Genomic DNA, 25,293 nt, shown 5'->3' with positions numbered 1-25,293 from the left:
CTAATGAAGTGAGATCAGCTCACAGGACCCTAGGTGATCAAGAGTACAAGAGATGTATTGCAGAAGCAAGAAATTAACTGTAAAGGCTTAGGTCTCAGATTTCTATCTATAAGTTACAGAGCCCTGACCTATTTCTTTCCTTCTGACAAATGTGGACCCCAAGAGAGTAAATTCTGGAAGAGTTTTGATGTCGTGTCAGGAAAAGACGACAGGTACAATGAAGAATAAGGATATGAGCAGCTGCTTCCCAGGGCTAAGCTTTAGATAACACCGTCTCGGCCAATGAGGTGCAAGCGCATGCTAGATCAAAAACAAGTGTTTAGGATGGACTAAACCTCATGTTTTACTTCTTTATTAGTCCACAGTGGGTGGCATTGAAAGGTAATAAGGAAAATGGAGACGTTAGTAGGAGAAACTCAGGAAGGAGAAAGTAGATGACAAAATAAAATTCTAAGTATGCTTTATATTGTGTGCCTTTTTGTTATAAGGAAGAGACTGTGAACCAGTCTGTCAGCTTCTACCATGGGGCTCATAATAGATTCATAACAAAAAGAATTATGAAAAATCAACACCTAATGAGCCATTTATAATCACCTTGAACCTGAGGAAATGAGGTTTATCTGACATTTTCTAGGTTCTATAAAGGTTTATTTGACTTTAGGTACATGAATAGGAGGAATAAGAATTAGGAATCAATATGCATAAATTAGAGATACTCCAGGTTGAAACCAGCAAGTTGCTATAAAATGCATGGATCTGAGCATAGAGATTCAGGAGTTTTCTGGAGAAGGTGTTGTAAGGAAAGACGTGCTTTCATTTGGAGGGTGGAAACTAGAGAATTTCAGAAAATATAGACTAGTTGGGGATTTTGTAATCAGGAATCCACATAGTTCTCAGGTGTTTTAATCCCTAGGCCTCATTTCTCAGTTCCAGTCTGGTTTGCTATATTCTTTACTTTGGTTCCCAGATATTAAATTTCATTTCTTTTCTTCCATTCTACCTCTTCTTTGGTCATATCCAGAAAATGAAGGATCAAGTAGTAGGAAAAGAATAACATCAAGGCAAAGCCTTAGTTCTCAATTTTTAGTGAAATGAAAGAACTACTTAGTCATGCATTTACCTCTGCTAGCTAGTGGTCTAACACCTGCCTGAGAGGTTTACTCTCCTACAGAATCCACAGGGGAATTATGAGCTTGAAACTAGAAGGTGTATTGATAGATGTGTCCATAAGAACGGAATATATTGGCTCAATGCTGTATATACCTGGCATTGAGATTGTAATTATTTGTTCCCTAGTCATAGATGGGACATTAGTTTTTTTTCAGAGAAGAGAATTATAAGAAGCTCTAAACATGAAGCAGATCAAATTATGACATGATATAAATCAAGATGAAGGATAGGAATTAAATCCAAAATGACTAAAGAAGGATTCCAAGAATCTAGTTGTAATTCAAATAGTTGGAATAGCAGCTCTGGACAGAACATTTTCCAAATTTCAAGAGAAATTTGTATGAAGACATAAAAGTTTTTAAATGACACAAACTAAAACCTTTTACTTATAACCAATGTCTAAACTGTAGCAGAGTTTATGAAAATGACTGGTATTATGTTTCATTTCACCCTAAGAAGGTAAAAATATATTTAGTCCTCCCATTCCATTCCCCAACTACTTGAATACTATTAAGCTTTGTGATCAACAATCCACAAGAAAATTAGCAGTTTTACATATATTATGAATTTAGTTTAATGTGAGGTTATATGCATACTATTCTCAACCACTGTTCCCTAACTTCCTCCAGAAATCCCACCTCCAAATATTCCTTAAACTTCAGAAGCAAAAACTGGATGGGGAATTTTTTTTAAAAATAGATTTATTGATTTAGGCTGCATTGGGTCTTCGTTCCTGCGCTCGGGCTTTCTCTAGTTGCGGCGAGTGGGGGCTGCTCTTCGATGCATGTGCAGGCTTCTCATTGAGGTGGCTTCTCTCGTTGCAGAGCATGGGCTCTAGGCACGAGGTCTTCAGTAGTTGTGGCAAGTGGGCTCAGTAATTGTGGCTTGTGGGCTTAGTTGCTCCGTGGCATGTGGGATCTTCCCCAACCCGGGCTCGAACCCATGCCCCCTGCATTGGCAGGCGGATTCACAACCACTGAGCCACCACGGAAGTCCCTGGATGGGAAAATTCTAACAGCTAACAGAGGTGGGTCTATTGCATTCTGGGAAGGAAGTCATTGTGTATGGATGTAGAGAAAAATCTTTACATCAATCCTTACTGAAGATAGATTTCAGTAACAGGATTGAAAATTTGAACTGGAGCTGTGCATATCAATTTGTATTTCAAATATACATGGGTGGTTGGCAATCAGAACCAGGAGAGCAACACACAAGAGCACATGTGTGCTCATGCGCACGTGCATGCGCGCGCACACGTGCATACACAGACACACACACACACACTCTACTGGCAAACACTGTTTTGGGGTGATCTCTCTTCATTGAAGGATGAGTAAACAAACAAAGCATTCTATGAAACAAATACTGTGCCTACAGCTGAAGGGGAAAAAAAATTAGCATGGTAAGAAAGAAGCAGGTACAGATGACTTCTAAGGGGCAAAGTTTGTTGTAAGTCTGTAAGGATTATGAAGTACAAAGGGAATTCCACCCAATCAGCACGCACTTCCCTTGAGCCCAATTCTTCTCAACTCAGTGGTGCGTATCAAGCTTCACAAGCAACCAGCAAGTTGCTCAGTGTAGTTTTGACAGGAACATAGGAAAAGCGACTAGTCTATTTACCCTGTGTTTACAATGCACAGAGAGAAGGTGAAATTTAAATGATTTGGTTCTACTCATAAAGAACTCGTCTGAGGCAGCTGTCAAGAATACTAGGATCGTATTCTTTGGACTATCCAGATTGTCTAGTATCTTAACTCTTAAACAAACACCTACCATTTAAACTAGTTTCCTCAAGGAGACAGGAAGAAGCAACACCATGCAAATGAATGCTCTCTTACTAAAATGGCTTTGCCCTCAACTCTGGCCCAGTTTACTGATGAGTCAGTTATACCTCAGGGGCTTAAAGCTCTCCCACCCTTGACCCCCACCGGCTTAGGCCCAGCCTAATTTTGGCAAATGTTTAAAGCACTGCGTAGATTAAGAGACTGGTTTTACCTGCATACACTAGGCCCATATCAAAACTGTGGCTCTGCCTATCTTAGTATTTTCATAGCAAAGGAAAGGAAAGCAAAAGCAGAGCTGACATATCTGTTCCAGGCACTCTTTAGCCAGGCTGGCCCTTGCCTGATGTTCTGAGGAGGTAGTGGGAGGGTAGGAGAAGCGTTGCCAAAAGCATCTTCTCACAAGCAGGAGGCCCTGCTCTCCTCCCACTGCCACACCTACGTTTGGGAAAACAGTGATAATGACCAATCTAATTTCCTAAGTATCAAATGCAAGGGGGAGTTTATCCCTTAGCTCAATACACGTTCCTGGACTTTACTAAATCTTTCACATAGAGTGGGGTTGAGAAGGTATGGGAAGTTGGAACTAGAATGGGTAACAGGTCTGATTCAACCAGGGTTGTTGCTGTACTACTTGCAAAGTGTAGGATGGAACAGGTGGGGGGAGGGAACGCAGTAGAGAGAGAAATATCTTGACTGAACCTTCCTGAGGCCACTTCCTCTGAGCCTTTGTATCCAGCTGAGGCTACTTCCTCTGAGCCTTTGTATCCAGCTGAGGCTAATGAGGTGAAAAATTTAGCTTCTCAAGATGTTTTGACAATATCTTAATGCTTATTTTCAGAGACCTTAAAAATGGATCAGAGCACGGTATTTTTTTCTATTTAGTTTACCCCAAGGCCACACTGTACATTCAACTAAGTTACACACCACTTTGTTTTTCATTTCTAATTATGTCAGCTAAGTAGTACAACAAACTCACAAGACAAGGTAATACAATGAGCACAGGATTGTCATGTAACTAATACATACACATGCTCTCTCCCTGGCCACACACACTTGTCAATCTACCTACTTTCTATCTAGTGTGAAATGCCTCAAGTTTACTAAAATTTTATAAAAACATAATGGAAACATTTCCATTCCTTGATTCTCCTGTAAATCACTTTCTTGGTGATTTCATCTATTCAGCGTGACAAAAACTCTAGAATTGGTATCTCGAAACCAGACTACGCTACTAAAATTTCAACTCATATATCAATCGCAGTGTCTACTTCACATCTACATTTGGATGCCTAACAGACCTCTCAGATCTGACGTGCTTGTGGTCAGATTGGTCACAAAGTGGTCCCCAGTGAATCACACCCCCATTATTCATGCCTTTGGAGAACCCTGCCACATGGAGTTTGGGTCGGGTTGTGCAATATGCTTAATCCAAAAAATGCAGAAGTAGTAGGTGGTGCTAGTTCAAGTCCTGAGCCTTATGAAGGCCTGGCCAGTTCTGCTTTTGTGCTTTTGGAGCCTTAAACCATCAATCAAGTGGTCCAACTACTATGCTGAAGAGACTAAGTAGAGAGACCACATGAGAAAGCCACATAGAGAGAAGCACACCTGGACACAGTGTCCCAGATTTCCAGCCACCCATACCAAAATACTAGACATTTGGGTAAAGCCATATTGGACATACCACCCCCATCATCATTTGCCGATATCCTTAGGAGAAACTCAAAACATGACGGTCCAAAAATCGTATGGCTGATCAGTCATTCCTCAGAATTAGGAAAAATAATCAAAAGACTACTTTAAGCCAGCATGATATAGGGTGTTATTCATGTAGCAATCAGTAACCTTATCTGGTTGCCTAAAGTACCTTCTCATTTGGATGCTTAAGAGACATTTTTAATGTGACATGCTCAAGACAGAATCTTCTCCCCAGGCTTCCACACCCAGGCCTTTTCACCTCAGTTGATGGCAACTATTTTTTTTTTTTCTCTGTTGCCTTTAATTTCTCACACTGTAATCTGTGAGATTTTTCTTCTGCCTCTATTTTCAAAATGTATCCAAATTCCAGAGACTTTCTTCTACATTCAGAGCTAACACCCTGTCTTAAACCATAATCATCTTTACACTGGATTACTATGACAGCCTTCTAACTAATTTCCCTGCTTTTACCCTTGGCCCCTGCAGTCTAATCACAACACACAGCGGTCAGGGTCATCCTTTCAGTAAAAAAGTCATAATGTCACTCTTCTCCCAAAAATCTCACTGCAAAAACCAAAGTTTATAGTGGCTTAGAAAGTTCATATAAGCTATCCCCCCCTCCAACCTTTCTGATTGTATTTATTTTCCCCACATTCACTCTGTTCCTGTCCTATTGAACCCCCTAATAGTCTTCAAACTTGTCTGGCACATTTGGAACTCAGGGCTTTTTCACCAACTCTTCTCTCTGCCTGGAATGTTCTTCCTCTATATACTTACAACATTAATTCTTAACATTCAAGAAATGTTCAAATGCCTCCTTCTTCATGAGGCCTACCCTGAACACTATTAAAATTGCATTCTTTTCCCCTAATACTACTAATACAAATTCCTCTTATGCTACTTCTTTTATCTTTTTCTCCATACAACTTATCCAATATACTGAACAATTTATTACAGTGGTGGCTTTTCTGTCTCCCTTGCTAGAATGTAAGTTACCTAAGGGCAAAAATCTGTCTATTGGCTCAGTGATACTCCCATAACACATTCTATGGCACATAGTAGGCAATCAATAAATACTTGAATTAAAATGTGAATCAGTGCCAAAATCTACAAAACTAAAATATTTGCAAACATGTTTCCCCACCCAGATTTCTTCCTAATCTATTGAATTATAGCCAGAGAAGTATTACTCAGGTGTCTAGATGATGATTGAATTTCAACCTATGAAAGGCATTTTGGAATGTGAAGAAAAAAGACAGTTTTGAAAGACTATATATGAGCTGTTTTCAGTCAGATTTTTTTTTCTAAACTTGAGGTGTTTTAGCAATTTTATAAGAGGAAAAGTATTATTCAGTGGGAAGAATTTAAGATAAAAAATATACCTGTATGTAGCACAGTTTCATGTTATTTTAATATCTTTACAAATCATAGGTTTCCTACTAGATCTGAAAGTCCATGGAGACAATGGAAATATATGCATTTTATTTCTCCTCAGAGTTAATGCATTCATTTCCCCAGATATGTAAGCTATAAACATTCCTGAAATGAAAGAGTGAATAATAGTTATAGACAGGGAATCAGGCTATTCACTCTGGGAAGTATGGCACTAATAATAAGAGAAAATAATTAAAAGGGAAAGTTTAAGTTCAGAAAACATTTTAACATGCAAGGTTAATTTTTAAAGATAATACATAGAGGAAAAATAGCACAAAGGTATAGACAGGCAAATTCATCTAGTTTTAATATTAGAAGTTGAATGTATGTGTCTGCATTTTAATGACCAGAGACAAATGTAAAATATTTTGTATTATAAATGTTTGTCAATAAAAATGTACATAACCTAAAGTATGTACAGATCATAAGAGTACAGTTCAATGAATTATAATGTGAAGAGGCTCTTGTAAGCATCACTCGGTGAATTTATAGAATGTTACCAGAACCCTAGAAGACGCTACTGTTTTACTTTTCTTGAACTTTACCTACATGGAATAACATAGTGTGTTTCCTACTATGTCTCACTTCTTTGGCTCAGTATTACATGTGAAATTTATTCATGCAGTTGAGTTAGCTCTAGTTTATTGATTTTCATTGCTAAATACTGTTTAGTATGAACACATGGCAATTTATCCACTTAACAGTTGATGAACATTTGGGTTCATTGTAAATTTGTTAAGTATAAATAATACTGCTATGAACATTCTTATATGTCTTTGGTGCACATGTACACAAATGTCTACCGGATATTACAGTAGTTGCTATGGTCTGCTGCCCAGATCCCCTCTTCCAAAGACTGAAGCGCTCATTCTGCCTATTGCTGGAAGAATTGACAATGAACAGTTATCAGATGAGCTCTTCTTGGAAACTTGCCATTCATTGACATGAGCTGCCTCCTGTGAGGTCAGGTCTACTTTTCATCAGCAGCCTGCATCCAGTGATTAGATCACATGTGGTTATAAAATCCTGGCAATAGAGCTCAAATTCTGGACAACTCTGAAAGGCCGGTGCACATCCAGAGCTCCACATAGGGTGAAGTGGAGGTTTTTGTTGCGAACAGATTGCAGTTCAACTCTTCCTCTGCCTGTACCTGTTTCTTTTGCTTCTTCACAAATGTTGATACTGAGAGCAATCCTGAATAGACTTCCTGCACACAAATGTCCACATCATAGTAGGCTCCCAAGGGATGCGGTTTCCAAATGGTTGTACCAATTTACAATCCCCCTGGCAGTGTATAATTCTGCATCCTCCATCTCACCACCAACACCTGGAATTGTCCTTTTAAATATATTTTGTAATTTTAAATGAAGTTTTTAAAATTAGTAATGACTTTGGTGAATCAGCATATGAAATCAACTCATTTAGTAAACCTCACTTACTACACATGCATTCAGAACTCGTGACCATTTTTAGTCAGTTGCTGGATGGTATTTATTGTGTGTACATTGTGTCAATTTTTCAAATTGCGCTGTTCAAATCTATATTCTTACCAAGTTTACTCTTTGTATGCTTGGCAGTCACTCTCTTGGCAGAGAGAGATTTGCTAAAGTTCCTACTGTTGTTATATAAATCTTATGTATTTTGAGACCATGTTATTAGGTGAATAAAAACAACTATCATTACCTCTCTATTTATGATGATGTTCCTTTCTTTAAAAACCTACTTTGTGTGATATTGGTACAGTGATAGCAACATTCTTTTGGATTACTGTCATTAGTTTCCTTTTACCTTTATACTTCAATCTTTTCTGAATCTTCGTATTTAACATATGTCTCTAGATAGTGGCCCATTTTGTATATGTGCACGCCTATACACTTGCACATGTGTTTTACCTATTCTGACAATCTGTCTTAATTAGAATGTTTAGCATTTTACTCTTAATGTAGTTCTAAGTGTATTATGCTTTATATCTAGCTTGTTGATTTTATTTGTTCCTCCTGGCCTGCATTTCTGGTTTTCTCCTTTCTTTTCTTATGTTGGATTGAATATTTCTTTTAGCGTATCTTCCCTTATCTTAGTTTGATATCAACACATTTACTATTCTTTCTGCAATTTGCAGCTTTAATTTATAAAAGTCTAATATAATCAGTGTTTTACTTCCAATCAAATGCAAGTAACTTAGAATACTTTAAGTTCAGGCCTCCTGATTTACATACTAGATTTGTCCTTTAATACATTTTATAAAATAATCACACAGTTTCCTTTTTATCAGTGTAATAATTTTTACATTTTCCAATACATTCAACTTCTTTATTCTTTAATGTACTTCTGAGCTTCCATCAGGGATCTTTCTTTCCAGCTGAAGAATACTCTTCATTATTTCCTTTAGTGAGGATTGTTTGGGGAAACAGTTGTTTCATTTGTCCAAAAATAACTTTATACTTAAGTTTTAAAAGGGTAAAATCAAGATAATTTGTACAAGGAAAACATAATATCTCATAGATATACATTTTGATTAATTTTAATTTACTAGATACTTCCTTGCGTCCAGCACTCAGGTTAAAAAACAACATTGCCAACATCCCAGAAGCCTTACATCATGCTTTTTTCCAATTGCTACTATCCTTAAGAGTAATCAGTGTGCTAATTTCTCACACCATTTTTATGAAGTTCAACAAAGGCAAACTAATATATCATACACAAATTGTATCACAACTGACTTCTTTGGCTCTAAACTACCTTTGTATATTCACTCATATTGTGTATGTAGTTATGGATCATTATTCCTCATTGCTATATAGTATTTCATTGTATGATTATAGTTCTATTTATTTACTCTACTGCTGATGGACATTGGCCAGTTTTCAGTTTGCATATTGTATTAGTTTGATAGGGCTGCCATAACAAAATGGAGGCTTGGTGGCTAAACAACAGATATGTGTTTCTCACAGTTCTGGGGGCTAGAAATCAAAGATCAAAGTTATCGCAGGTTTGGTTTCTCCTGAGGCCTCTCTCCTTGGGTTACAGATGCCATCCTCTAGGTGTGACCTCACATGTCCTTTTCTCTGTGTATACTCCCCTATGTCTCTTCCTCTTCTTGTAAGAACAGCAGCCATATCACGTTATGGCACTATCTTTATGACCCCATTTAACCTTAATTACCTCTGTAAAGGTTCTGTTTCCAAATACAGTCATTCTATGGATGAGGACTTCAACACAGCTCTTTGAAGGAAACACAATTCAGTCCATAAAAAGAGGTATGTTACAAACTGCATTTTGGACATTCGTTTACCTATTTAGGTGATCATATATACTTATTTATGTTTGATATATTGCTAAAAAAGGAACTTCTGGATTATATGATATCCGAATGTTCAGCTTTAACTGATCTTCTCAGTGTTTCAAAGTGTCTGTAACAATATTCTTTCCACCAGAAACACGTGAGAGTTCTGGTTGCAAAACATTCTTAATCTACGTCCTTGCTATACAGTCTCTCCTATTCAGATTCCAATTACACCTGTTTCAGGCTTTTCTACTATTCCTGTGATAAACAGACTTCTAGGATGACCCTGTGATTCTCACTTCCTTTTATCCACATCTTTGTGTAATTCCTTCCTCTTGAATGGAAGTGGAAATTGACTTCCTTCTAGACAAGAGAATATGGCAAAGGTGATGGAATAGTCACTCCCATTATGATGTTACATTATGTAACGCTTCACCTTAGGGGACGAGAGCAAGAGATTCTTCTGCTGGCCTTGAAAAATTAAACTGCCATATTGTGAGGGAGGGGCCTGCTGGGAGAGGGCCACGTGGTAAGGAATTGGCAGAAGATCTCTAGAACCTGAGAGCAGTCTCTAGCCAACATTTAGCAAGAAATACAACTTCAGGCCTATAGCAAAGAGGAACTGGATTTTGCCAGTGACCACATGAGCTTGGAAGAGGATCCAAGCTTTATAGAAAAAACACAACTTGACTAATGCCTTGAGTGCAACCTTGTGAAATCCTGAGCAGAGGACCCAGTGAGGTGATGTTCACACTCTTGACTCCTAGCCACTGAAAGATAATAAATGTTTAAAGGCACCTTTGTGGTAATTTACTGTACCAGATAACTGATAACTAATAGAATTCCATGCATTTCTTACATTTTTAAATACTTTTCATCCATTTAAATCTAGATTGCTTCTATTCTGATCTTTAACTCACTAGTTTACTCTTCATAATGCCTAATATCTGTCAACACAGCCTTTGAGCTCTTGGTATTTTAATCACTTAGTTTCTTTAAGGATATATTAATGGGTTAAATAATTCTAAGTTGTCAATTATTTTCTTTCAGCACTTTATATCAACCTATTCTGTTCTGATCTCCATTGCTTAAGGCCTCAGTCCAGTCTCATTTCTGTACCTTCAGAATACATAATTTTGTTTTGCCTGCTTTGAGATTTTTACACTTTGGTTTTGCTCTTTGGTTTTCCTAACTGTTATATGCCATTATGTGGTTTTATTTTTATTTATCTTGAGGATCTGCGGCATTTATTGATTCTTTGACTTGATATTTAATTCTTTAAAGTTTTTCCTTACCATATTTTCTTTCTCCTCTTCTAAGACCTTAAGTGCATACATGTTAGACTTACACTGTACCTCGTGTGTCTTTTGCACAATTTTTTGTATCATTTATCCTTTTTCTTTTGATATTTTCTTCTGATATGTCTCACACAGTACTTACTTGCTTCTCAGCTATGGTTAGTTTTCTGTTAATTAACCTATTCATTGAATTTAAATTTCAGTTATTGTAGCTTTCAGTTCTAGAATTTCCATTTGGTTCTTTTCAATAGTTTTTAGTTCTTGACTTAAATTCTCAATTATGTCTTTTATTTCTTTGATCATTTTAAGCATTTTTAACCTAAATTTCTCTGATTTTACAACTGAAATTCATGTTTCTTTGTATGCCTGATTTTTATTGAGTACCAGCCATTGTATATTTTTTAAATGTAGAGATAATTTGAGGTTTTAGATGAAGTTATCTTCATATTTTTGGGCAAGTGGAAGAGTAGAGATTAACAATGACAGCACACATTAAGCCTAGTGGTTAACCATGGCTCCTCCTCCTTGACAGGCCTTCAACTGCAAATATTGCCCCCAGTGCTTGAATCCTTAAGAATACTCAGGTTTTCTACTCCTCAGCCATGATTTTGGAACTGAAAAAAGCCTTGAACTAAAAGTAACACTAAATGTCAGAGTTCTTTCCTTTTTTCTTATACCTTGTCTCCATAATAGTAGTTCTTCAACACCTTTAAGAAAAATTTAAAAAAAAAAAAATTTCCTCCAACTTTCCTAGCTGCTCTCAGTGGGGAGAGTTGGTTAAAACCACATTGTCTGCCACTGTCAGAAGTAGAACCTTAAAATAAGTATTTTAAAGAGCTCAATGACCAATAATTATTCTTAGAAAAAGCTATGTATTCCAGGATATGTAAAATAATTTATTTGGTCTGGGTAAATAGGTAGCTAAAGCACAAAATAAGATATTAAAAGTTTTGGGAATGACTTGCATGTCTTGATAAGTGAAAATCAAAGTAGGAAATTCAACACTGTTGAAGCAAAAGAATGATATTTTCAAATATAGTTGTATAAAGGAAAAACATTCATATAGAGTGTTGTCCATTTATTTGCTTTCATAAGACTCTACACATTTAGTACGGGTTACTTTATAAACACTTTCAAGAAAAAAAGTTCTTCAGTATACCTGAATAATCCTTTCCAAATCAAAACAATATATATAAGTAATTAGAATGTTCTGTATTGAATGTTCCACAGATACATTGTAGTTAACATCAGACCTTATGTAGAAAACACATCCAAACTCTGATTTTTTCCTCTTAAGCTTGTAAACATATCAAAGCTACATGGGACAAATAGAAAGAGAAGCAAATCAAGTATTGATCATTTTAGGGCTCAAAGGATTCTAAAGTGGATAGCTCAACATCTGATTGAATAATTCCCTAGGGCATGACAAAAAATAAGTCAAGTGACTGCAGGATTTAGCTGTGTTTTTTTCTTTGATAAGTGACCTGTTCTTTGTAATAGTAGCACTTTGAACTGTTTCAGAGCAATTTAATATCTATTATCTCTTTCTGTCCTCAAGGTAGAAGAACAAGTATTATTTCCAGAGAGGTTAGGTGAATTGAGAACATCACAGAGCAAATTAGTAGAGAAATTAGAAATAAATTCTTCTGGTTTTGTGTTTTTCCATTTTACCACATTTCCCCCCTGTAATGTTAGATGATACATGACCAAATATTTATATAAAATAGGGAGAAAACTATTTTAACTTTCCCTTATACACAAACTCTACTATTAAAAACACTTCACTGCTTGTAAAAAAATATCTTGAGATACACTCAATCAAAACTGCAATAACTAGAACAAAAAATTTCACAATTTGTATGGAAACACAAAAGACCCCAAATAGCCAAAGCAATCTTGAGAACGAAAAATGGAGCTGGACGAATCAGGCTCCATGACTTCAGACTATACTACAAAGCTACAGTAATCAAGGCAGTATGGTACTGGCACAAAAACAGAAATAGAGATCAATGGAACAGGATAGAAAGCCCAGAGATAAAACCATGCACATATGGTCACCTTATCTTTGATAAAGGAGGCAAGAATATACAGTGGAGAAAAGACAGCCTCTTCAATAAGTGGTGCTGGGAAAACTGGAGAGGTACATGTAAAAGTATGAAGTTAGAACACTCCCTAACACCATACACAAAAATAAACTCAAAATGGATTAAAGACCTAAATGTAAATCCAGACACTATCAAACTCTTAGAGGAAAACATAGGCAGAACACTGTATGACATAAATCACAGCAAGATCCTTTTTGACCCAACTCCTAGAGAAATGGAAATAAAAACAAAAATAAACAAATGGGACCTAATGAAACTTAAAAGCTTTTGCACAACAAAGGGAACCATAAACAAGACGAAAAGACAACCCTCAGAATGGGAGAAAATATTTGCAAATGAAGCAACTGACAAAGGGTTAATCTCCAAAATTTACAAGTAGCTCATGCAGCTCAATATCAAAGAAACAAACCTAATCCAAAAATAGGCAGAAGACCTAAATAGACATTTCTCCAAAGAAGATATACAGATTGCCAACAAACACATGAAAGAATGCTCAACATCATTAATCATTAGAGAAATGCAAATCAAAACTACAATGAGATATCATCTCACACCGGTCAGAATGGCCATCATCAAAAAATCTACAAACAGTAAATGCTGGAGAGGGTGTGGAGAAAAGGGAACACTCTTGCACTGTTGGTGGGAATATAAATTGATACAGCCACTATGGAGAACAGTATACAGGTTCCTTAAAAAACTACAAATACAACTACCATATGACCCAGCAATCCCACTACTGGGCATATACCCTGAGAAAACCATAATTCAAAAAGAGTCATGTACCAAAATGTTCATTGCAGCTCTATTTACAATAGCCAGGACTTGGAAGCAACCTAAGTGTCCATCAACAGATGAATGGATAAAGAAGATGTGGCACATATATAAAATGGAATATTACTCAGCCCTAAAAAGAAACGAAATTGAGTTATTTGTAATGAGGTGGATGGACCTAGAGTCTGTCATACAGAGTGAAGTAAGTCAGAAAGAGAAAAACAAATACCGTATGCCAACACATATATATGGAATCTAAGGGAAAAAAAAAAAGGTCATGAAGAACCTAGGGGCAAGATGGGAATAAAGACACAGACCTACTAGAGAATGGACTTGAGGATATGGGGAGGGGAAGGGTAAGCTGGAACAAAGCGAGAGAGTGGCATGGACATATATACATTACCAAACGTAAAATAGATAGCTAGTGGGAAGCAGCCGCATAGCACAGGGAGATCACCTAGGTACTTTGTGACCACCTAGAGGGGTGGGATAGGGACGGTGGGAGGGAGGGAGATGCAAGAGGGAAGAGATATGGGAACATATGTATATGTATAACTGATTCACTTTGTTATAAAGTAGAAACTAACACACCATTGTAAAGCAATTATACTCCAATAAAGATGTTTAAAAAAAAAACTGCAATAAGTGTTGTTCTCAGCACAAACAGCTGTTCAAGTATAATTCCAAAGGGACAGGCAATATTACAAAGACATGCTCTAGAGTATCATAAAAGGAGAGATGAGGGAGGCAAAAGAGGGAAGAGCTGAAGCATATCAGGAAAGCAAGACAATTTCAGACGCCAATGGGAAGGCTAGAAAGTTGAAGTATCAGGTCTATAATATGCAGACCTTCTACAAATAACCTAACTTTGGACTGTTCAGATTCTTGCAATAAAGACTTTTTAATTAGTTTGTTAGCCTTAATCAATATATCATTCTCCTGAACTATTCAAACACATTAGAGTGACTTGGTTTCTTTAATGGCTCCCTTCATTCTTTCAACAATGAAAGTTATTTTTCTAAGCATGTGGGATGTATAAGCTGAAACTGTCCAATATTCTAGTTCTTTCTTTTTTTTTTTGTTTACAAAGCCATCAATTGAACATCATTATATTATGATCTTATAAGGTCAATATTTGGATTGGCCATGTAATTGCTAAAACTTTGCTATTTTTTTCCTTGCATCAAAGAAATTCCACATGCAATAATATTTCTTCCTAACATTATTTAGAAGATCCTGTATTGAGAATTTATTCAGTTAATCTAAAAATAGCCTTATTCTGACTACAATATTAAAATAGCTTCCTTGGTATACAGTTCTAACTTTACACTTTTTTTCCCCTCTAGTTGAATGGTGAATATGACTTTGTTTCTATCATTGCCATTGAGAAATCAATTGTTTGCCTACGAAGAGTGAAAATCAGTCATTTCTTTTTGACTGTTTTAAAGATCTTTTTACTTTTGATGTTCTGCAGTTTGACTATCATAATCTGCCATTGAGGTTATTTTCTAATTATATTTTTAGTTCTGGAAATTGGTTATTTTTGCAATATGCTTGACTATTTCAGTTGCCATTTTATATTTAAACTCATTTTATTTTATTAAACTATGAAATACATTTACAAGTGAATTCTATAGTATTATACAATAATAGAAATGCAATCTCTTGTGCATGATTGGGCAGTTGGTTATTTCTCTGGACTCTGTCAAGGTGGTTTATATTCCCATATGGTTTTTGTTTGTTTTACTGTGAACCTTATCTTCCTTAAACTTCTATCTGTGGGTTTCTTTAAAGCCTGTATGTGAGATAACTCCACTGAGGATTTGTTACTGTTTGGAAATTTAAGCCACTTTATGCTAAAATTTTGGCTGGGCATTGTTTAGGACACAGAGAAATATAAATTCCAGAGGGTTCCGGTTCAAGATGGCAGTGTAGAAAAGTCCTGGACTCACGTCCTCCCATGGACACACTCAGCTTACAGCTACATATGGAAAATTGTCCTCTTAAACTAAAGCCTGGCTGAGTGATGACTACACATCAGGCAAAGAATAAAAACCCATCAAAGCTGACTGGAGAGTCTGGGACAAAATCTCACCATAAACCTCACCCCCAGTACAGTGACCCACAACTGGGAGGGAACTCAAACCCAGAGCCCCTCCCTGAGAAGCTGAGGATTTGAACCCAACATTGGATATTCCAACTTTTAAAACATACGGTTGAGAGATGAACTTCTAAAAATATAACTTGGAAAACCAAGGGGGCTCCTGTCCAAGATGCACAAGACTGTAGTAATCTGAAAAACCACTCTAAAAGGCTTGCTCACACAGCTCACCAGATGTAGCTGGTTGTGCCCAAACTCTAACTGAAGGAGGCTGAACTGCTTATGTTAAAGTGTCAGCCTGAGGGGCACGCACATCTAGGAGCCTGCTGGAACACTCTCCAGGGATAGAGACTTGCAGGCCCTATATTTGCACTCTCCCTTTGCCGTACTCCAGAGCACCAGTATCTCCTGGAAGGGAGATTTTACACATGTCTGGTGCCCCAATTTTTGCTGCTTCTGCCTAGGTGACACTTCTTGAATCGTGGCTGGAAGCTTGTGTCCCTGGTCTCCTGGGGCTAAAATAATGGGTGTCACCCAGAAAGGAGCTCACACCCCTGTCTGGCAACCTGAGTTTTCCTTCTACTATCAGGGGATACTTCTAGATCACCTGGCTCTGGTGGACAGCAGGGCTTATGCTTATTGTCCAACAGTATGCATCTGCATACTTTTAAAAGCTGATGTCTAAAGGTCTGGTTTCCAGTCATCTTGAATCTAGGTGCTGAGATCCTCCCCTTTGGGACAAATTACTGGTCTTGGCATAATCTCAACTATTGGGAGCTATTACAAATATAATAGGCTGCTTGGACTAGCACTAAGGTTTGAGAGAAAACCAAGAGCTGAGGAAGGGTTGAAGACAAGGTTCACCTCCTACATGAGGTCATTCCTTCAAGACTGGGAGAGATGGCTGTTTCATCTACAGTATAGACACCAACACAGAGTGTTGAACTAAATGAAGAAACAGAAGAATATGTTCCTAATTACACAAGATTAACCTCAGGGAGAAAAGAGTGTTATGAAACAAAAATAATTTACCTGATAAAGAATAAAAAGTAATGGTTAAGATGGTGCTCATCAAATGGGGAAGGAAAATGGATGAACACAGTGAGAACTTTAACAAAGAGATAGAAAACATAAGAAAGTACTAGATAGAAGTCACAGAGGTACAGAATACAATAACTTAACTGAAAAATATACTAGAGGGGCTCAACAGCAGACTAGATGAAACAGAGGAAAGGATCAGTCAACACAAAGAGCAGTGAAACTCACCCAATTAAAACAGAAAAAAAAAAGTAGCTTAAGGGACTATGTAGAAGGAGGGGAGAGAGATAAAGGGGCAGAAATCTTATCTGAAGAAATCATGGCTGAAAACTTCCCTAAACTGGGCAAGGAAACAGACATCCAAATAAGAGGAACTCAAAGAGACCCACACCAAGACATTAACTTTTGATGTTTTAATTACAAAGACAAGGAGAGAATATTAAAATCAGCAAGAGAAAAACAACTTGTTACACACAAGGGAATCTCCATAAGACTATGAGCAGATTTCTCAGCAAAACCCTTGTAGGCCATAAGGCAGTGGCATGATATATTCAAAGCACTGAAAGAAAACAACCACCAAGAATTCTTTACCTGGTAATGATATAACTCAGAAGTGGAGAAATAAAGAGTTTTCCATACAAGTAAAAGCTAAAGGAGTTCATTACCACTAAACTAGCTTTACAAAAATGTAAAAGGGACATCTATAAGATGAAAAGAAAAAGGCAGTAATTAATAACAAGTACACATATGGAAAGAATAAATCCTGCTGGTAAATGTAAATATATAGTAAAGGTAGTGGATTAATCACTTATAAAGCTAGTATAAAGGTAAAAAGACAAAAGTAGTAAAAAGAACTATACAATAATCAGTTAAGTGATACACAAGATTAAACAATGTAAAATGTGACATCAAAAACAAAATGTGAGGAAGGAGAGTAATCATGTTTATCTTTACAATGAGATCAAATGTAAGTTGTTATCAACTTAAAATAGACCATTATAAATATAAGATATTCTATGGAAGCCTCATGGTAACCACAAAGCAAAAAACTATTCTAAATACACAAAAGAGAGAAAAAGGAATACAAACATACCATTGAATAAAGTCGTCAAACCACAAAGGAAGAGAGCAAGGAAAGAAGAAAAAGGAATTACAAAACCATCCAGAAAACAGTTAACAAATGGTAATAAACACATACCTAATAACACTCACTTTAAACATGAATGGACTAAATTCTCCAATCAAAAGACAGAGTGGCTGAATGTATTAAAACAACAACAACAACAACAACAATAACAACAAAAAAAGCAAGACCCAACTATATGCTGACTATCAGAGAATCACATAAGCTTTAGGGACACACATAGACTGAAAGTGAAAGGATAGAAAAATATATTGCATGCAAATGGAAATCAAAAAAGTTGGGATCATCATACTTATATTAGACAAAATTGACTTAAAGCCAAAGACTGTAATAAGAGACAAACACAGGCATCTCTTGATAAAAGGGTCAATCCAATAAGATATAAACTTTCTAAGTATTTATGCACCCAACATAGGAGCATGCAAATATATAAAGCAAATATTAACAGGCCAAATAAGAGAAGTAGACAGCAATACAATAGTAGTAGGGGACTTTAATATCCCTCCTACATCAAAAGATAGATCATACAGACCCAAGGTCAGTAGGAAATATTGGCCTTAACAGATAAGTCAGAACAGATGGATCTAACATATTTACAGAACATTCCAATCAAAAGCAATATAATACACTTTCTTCAATTGCCAGAACATTTTTCAAGATAGATCACATATTAGGCTACAAAACAAATCTTAATTTAAGGGGACTGAAATTATATCATCATCTTTTCTGAAAACAATGGTATGAAAGTAGAAATTACATAAAGAAAACTGGAAAATTTACAAATATCTGGAGATTAAACAATGTGCTACTGAACAAAAAAAATGGGTCACAGAAGAAACCAAAACCTTGAGACAAATGAAAATGAAAATATAACAAACCAAAATTTGTGGGATGGAGCAGAAACAGTTCCAAGAGGGAAGTTTATACTGATAAATGTCTACCTCAAAAAGCAAGTAAAGTCTAAGCCAACCTAACTTCACACTCCAGTGAGCTGGAAGAACAAAGACTAAAGTTACTGGAAGAAAGGAAATTACAGATATCAGAGAAGAAGTATATGCAACAGAGACAAAAAAAAAAATAAAAAAGATAAAGGAAACAAAGAGCTGGTTCTTTGAAAAGATAAACAGAAGTGACAGACCTTTAGCTAAACTCACCAACAAAAAGAGATAGACAGGACTCAAAATTATAAGTGAAAAGAGGTGTTACAATTGATACCAGACAAAAATAAAGTATCATAAGAGACTATTATGAACAGCTATATGCCAACAAATTGGACAACCTACACGAAATGGGAAGATTCCTAGAAATACATCACCTATCAAGACTGAATTATGATGAAATAAATCTGAACAGACCATTTAGTAGTAAGCAGATTGAATCAGTAATCAAAAACCTACCAACATACATAAGTCCAAGATCAAGATGGCTTCACTGGTGAATTCTATCAAAGATTTAAAGAATCAATACCAATTCTTCTCAAACTCTTCCAAAAAATAGAAGAGTATGGAACTCTTCCAAACTCATTTTAAGAGGACAGCATTACCCTGATACCAAAACCAGACAAGGATGTCACAAGAAAAGTTACAGCCCAATATTCCCGAAGAGCATAGATCCAAAAATCCTCACAATATTAGCATACTAAATTCAACAATACATTAAAAGAATCATACACCATGATCAAGTGGGATTTCTCCCAGTGATACAAGGATGGTTCAATATCTGCAGATCAATGTGATATACTATATTAACAAAATTAAAGATAAAAACACTATGATCATTGCAATAGATTTAGAAAAAGTTCGACAAAATTCAATATTCATTTGTAATAAAAACAGTCAATAAAGTGAATATAGAGGGGATGTACCTCATACTGTAAAAGGTCAAATGACAAGCCCACAGCTAACATCATACTCAGTGTTGAAAAGCTGAAAGCTAAGGCATCCTTGTCTAAGATGAGGAACAAAACAAGGATGCCTGCTCTTGTCACTTTTATTTGACATATTATTAGGAAGTTCTAGCCACAGAAATCAGAAAAGAGAAGAAAGACATCCAAGTTGAAAAGGAAGAAACAAAGTTGTCATTGTTTCCAGATGGCATTATATACATTATATACATAGAAAACTCTAAAGATTCTATTAAAAAAACTGTTATAATCAAATTCACTAAAGCTGCATCATACAAAAATCAATATGCAGAAAACTTGCATTTATATACAGTAACAATGAACTATCAGAAACAGAAATTAAGATAATAATCCCATTTACAATTGTATCAAACAGAAAATACCTCAGAATAAATTAAATCAAGCTGGTGAAAGATCTGTATGTTGAAAACTTCAAGACATTAATGAAAGAAGTTAAAGAGAAAAATAAATGGAAAGATTCTGTGCTCATGAATTGGAAGAATTAATCTTGTTAAACTACCCACACTACCCCAAGGAATCTACAGATTCAGTGCAATGCTTATTAATCTCAGTGGCATTTTTGACAAATAGAACAAACAATCCTAAAATTTGTATAGAATTATAAAAGACCCCAAATAGCCAAAGCAATCTTGAAAAAGAAGAATAAAGCTGGAGGTATCATGCGCCTTGTTTTTAGACTGTATTACAAAGCCACAGTAATTAAAATAGTATGGTATTGGCATAAAAATAGACACACAGATCAAGGAAACAGAATAGAGAGCCCAGAAATAAGCTTATTCTTATATGGTCTATTTTTTTAAAAGGAACCAAGAATATACAATGGGTTAAAGAATCTCCTCAATAAATGGTGTTGGGATAACTGGATAGCCGTACAGAAAAGAAAGAAACTGGGTCACTATCTTACACCATGCACAAAAATTAACTCAAAATGTATTAAATACTTAAATGTAAGATCTGAAACCATAAAACTCCTAGGAGAAAACATAGTAAGCTCTTCGACATAGGTTGTGGTGATAGTTTTTCTGAATTTGACACCAAAAGCAAAAGCAACAAAAGCAAAAATAAACAAGTAGGACTACACCTTCACAGCAAAGGAAATCATTAAGAAAATGAAAAGACAACCTACCAAATGGGAGAAAAATATTTGCTAATCGTATATCTGATAAGGGGCTAAAGACAACCTACCAAATGGGAGAAAAATATTTGCTAATCGTATATCTGATAAGGGGCTAATATCCAAAATATATCAATATCTTATAAAACTAAATAATAAAAATAACCAATCTCATTTTAAAAATGAGCAGAAGATCTGAATAGACATTTTTTCAAAGAATTCATACAGAGGACCAACAGGTACATGGAAAAAGTGTTCAACATCACTAATCAGGGAAATGCAAATCAAAACCACAATGAGGGACTTCCCTGGTGGCTCAGTGGTTAAGAATCTGCCTGCCAGTGCAGGGGACATGGGTTCGAGCCCTGTCTGGGAAGATCTCACATGCCGTGGAGCAACTAAGCCCATGCACCACAGCTACTGAGCCTGCGCTCTAGAGTCCACGAGCCACAACTACTGAGCCCGCATGCCACAAGTGAAGCCCACACATCTAGAGCCTGTGCTCCACAACAAAGATAAGCCACTGCAATGAGAAGCCCACACACGGCAGCGAAGAGTGGTCCCCTCTCGCCGCAACTAGAGAAAGCCCATGCACTGCAACGAAGACCCAACACAGCCAAAAAATAAAAAAAATAAAATATGTCATGAGCATGTAATGTACAACATGATGACTATAGTTAATAACACTGAATTGTATATTTGAAAGTTGCTAGGAGTACATTTTAAAAGTTACGACAAGAGAAAAATTGTAAGTATATATAGTGACAGATTATAACTAGATTTATTTTGGTGATCATTTTGCAATATATTTAAATATCAAATCATATGTCATATCCTGAAACTAATATATGTCAACTACACCTCAATAAAAAGACATTGAAATACTTATAATAAAAAAGAAAGCATGCAATGTACAGATTTAAAATATTATGAACCTTGATAATGTAAAAGGAAGGTACAGCCAAGAGCAGTGAGAAGGCATAAAAAATGGACAGAAGAAAGTTGAAGTTGAGGGGTGATTATTTCCTCATTTTACATAACAGGGAGTCGGGTGGTATTATCTAAAGTCAGGTAAAAATAGCAGTATATTAGAATAATAAAAACAGCCAATAGTAGATTTAAAACTAGCAAAATTCTAAAAGTGAGTGTTAAAACTGGTGAAGAGACATTGTTTAAAGACATAAAGAATGAGTGGTCTTGAAGATGGAACAATAGAAATTACTGAACAGAAATAGATTGCATTAAAAAAAGACCCTCAGAAACCTGCTGAAAAATAAAAGATCCACCATTCATGTCATCAGAGACCCAGAAGGAGAGGAGAAAGAAGGTATTACTGCACAAGCATTCAAAGAAACAATGCATAAAATTGTCTAAATTTTGCAAGTGACATAAATGTACATATTCAAAATGCTGAGCCAACACTAACAGGATAAACCTGAAGGAATCCGTGTCAAGACATTATAATCAAACTTCAGAAAACTAGAGACAGAACAAATTCTTGAAAGCAGCCAGATAGAAGCAACAATTTACCAAGGGGAAAATTTTTTGAGTTGCAGTGGATTTTTCATCATGAACTATGGAAGTCAGATAGAAGTTTCACAGCATTTTAAGTGCTGAAAGAAAAGTTGAGGCAACCCTGAATTTCATACCTGAAAAAATTATCCTTGAGGAGTGAAGGTCAAATAAAGACATTCTCAAATGAAGGAAAACTTCGTTTGTCATCAAACAACTCTAAAAGAATGGCTAAATGAAGTTCTTTAAGCAGAAAGCACATGATAAAATAAGGAGTCTTGGAATGTCAGGTCAGAAGAAAAATGGGAATAGCCAATATAAGGGTAAATACAATGAATTTTCACTCTAATTTTTAAAATTATGTTTGATGGTCAAAGCAAAAACCATTATATTATTGGAAGTGCAGGGTAAAGAGAATCAAAGGGATACAACATTTCAACACTTTACACAAACTTGTAAAATGTTGATACCAGTAGATCTTTGTGATTGTAAAATTGTTCTGTATCTTGATTGCTGTGGTGGTTACACAAATCACTACATGATAAAACGGCATTTATATATATATACACAAACACGAACTATATATACACTGTACCAAATTTACTACTATTTACATTGTTCTGTATTTACGTAGGCTGTAACCATTAGTGGATACAGTACAAGGGACCTCTCTGTCCTGTCTTTGCAGCTTCCTAGGAATCTATGTACTTAAATAGTTTAAAATAAGAAAATTAATAAATTTTTCCCTATGGAATTATGCACTCCTTATAAATGTCCTAAGATAAAGTCTTGTAAATCTCTGCATAAAGCATGTTAACAAAATATCTGCTTTCATTTGATACTGAATACCAGTGTGTGTCAATTGCTAGCAGTTGGCCTTCACTAGTCATTTGTAGAGCACTTCCCAAGTGCCAGACACTGCTCTAGTCACCATTTCAGCCTGATTGGTTAATGGATATCATTTGGTTGGTTCCACAGTTAGTCCTTTGGTTTTAAGTACTTTCAGTACTATGAGGGCACGACTTATGTATCTTGACTTCTAGGTATTTTCCTAACTCATTGATTTTCAAACTGTTTTTCTTTGATACCTACATGGTCTTTGGAGCATCTCAGAAAGATGGATTGAGTTTCAGGGTTCCAACTCTCACCACTTTATATTGTAAACAAAGAATTTGTGTTTATAAAGTTTACATGTAAGATATATTGTGAAAAAAGAATTTGCTGCTAAAATAGAAAGCAAAAATAAAACTATTTTTTAAACCAAAAATGCTAATAAAATTCCCTTTTGTCTGATAACTATTTTCCCTGAAGAGTGGGAGATACATATAAATGGGTTAGCTTGTCTTATCTCCTTTCTGATCCATTCTCCTTTTTTCATATCTGGTAATTTGATAATATCCAAATCATTTTTGAAACACCTCTCTCTTTAGTACAAGCACTTTAGATAATGATAAAACCAGAAAATGAACTTTTATTGGATTTTAATTTTATCTTATTCTTAGCACCCAAATCAAAAGGAGACTGCCATTAGTTGCCTAGGATGGCAAGATTTAAAACCCTGGATCATTGCAATGAAATCCAGAATTAAGTTATGAGATAAAATTAGATGCCAAGAACTAGGAGAAACAGTGACAGTCAAAGCCTGCTCTTGGTGAAGAGGTCGGAAAGATGAAGGATCAGGTGCCTATTTCTTAGTAGAATCAGAACGGTGTTGATGGCCAAGTCCCCTGAAAGGAAGTCAGCCCCTTTGCCAGACATACACAGATCAAGCTGTAAGTATCTGAGCACCTTGAATCATAAGCCACTAGATGGGATAGATTTAGAAATCTTTTTCAGTATTGCTGCTTTTCTTGTAAATTCTGAAGACTTCCAATTCACCTAAAGGAGCAGATGAAAATTATACCACCTTTGTTTCCCTCTCGGTAAATGACTGTCTCAAAATTGAAATAAATAAGCCACATGTAAGTTTCAACTGAGTATCTATGGTAGTAAGTCATAAGTTATTTTCTTGCCTAATGGGAGCAAAAACATGATAATTAAAGTCAGAGATGCAATTGTAAATGATCAAAAAAAGAAGAATATGAAATTATAGACAGGTTTTAAAATTACATATTAAATAGTAACATAGCCTTGGACATATGCTTCAGAGTGATCTATATCTTGAACTTTTGTGGAATTTGCACATATTCTTATTTTAAAAGTTAAATAACTATAAAATATGCATGATATTCTATAAAATGTAAATGTAAAACTTTAAAAATGTAATATTTACCAGGCACTTTACTATTTATAAAAAAGCACTTTCACTTTTTTTATCCCATTGGTCAGAACAAACTTTTGATGGAGTTATAATTAATCACATTTTAGAAATGGAAACTGACTGAATCAGGAAATGGCTTGCGCATAGGAACACAGCTATACAGTGGTAAACCTGACCCAGGGCCTCATTTTTGTGCCTGGAATTCTCATATTCTTTTTAATCTATCAAGATATATGAAATATTAAAAATGAAAATCAATAAAAATATAAACTGACTTTACCTAATAATTTTAAGCACATATGTATAAAATCAAATAAAGTTCTTTAATGTAGACAGCATAGAAAATGTACAAATTGGGTAAGTCTGGGTAAAAGTAAAAAACAAAGAAAAAGAAAAAATAAGCTGTGTTCAGATCAATGTTGATTACTATGTATCAATGAACTGTAGGACCGAAAATAGTTGAAGTAATGCTGCTTGCAAAAGGAGTAAAATATGAAACTGCAGTCAAGAAAAAAAAAATGACTCTGTCAGTTTGCTAACACCTTCCATGTTTAGCAAGCTTGCTTTTTTTTTTTAATTTTTTTTATTAGCAAGAACTATACATGATCCTAGACTGAGACTATAGCAAGCAAAATGAACATCATTGGAGGATAAAGGAAA

Source organism: Balaenoptera ricei, chromosome 2, assembly GCF_028023285.1.
Source record: "Balaenoptera ricei isolate mBalRic1 chromosome 2, mBalRic1.hap2, whole genome shotgun sequence".
NCBI lineage: Eukaryota > Metazoa > Chordata > Mammalia > Artiodactyla > Balaenopteridae > Balaenoptera > Balaenoptera ricei.
Note: the sequence above shows the minus strand (reverse complement) of the source record.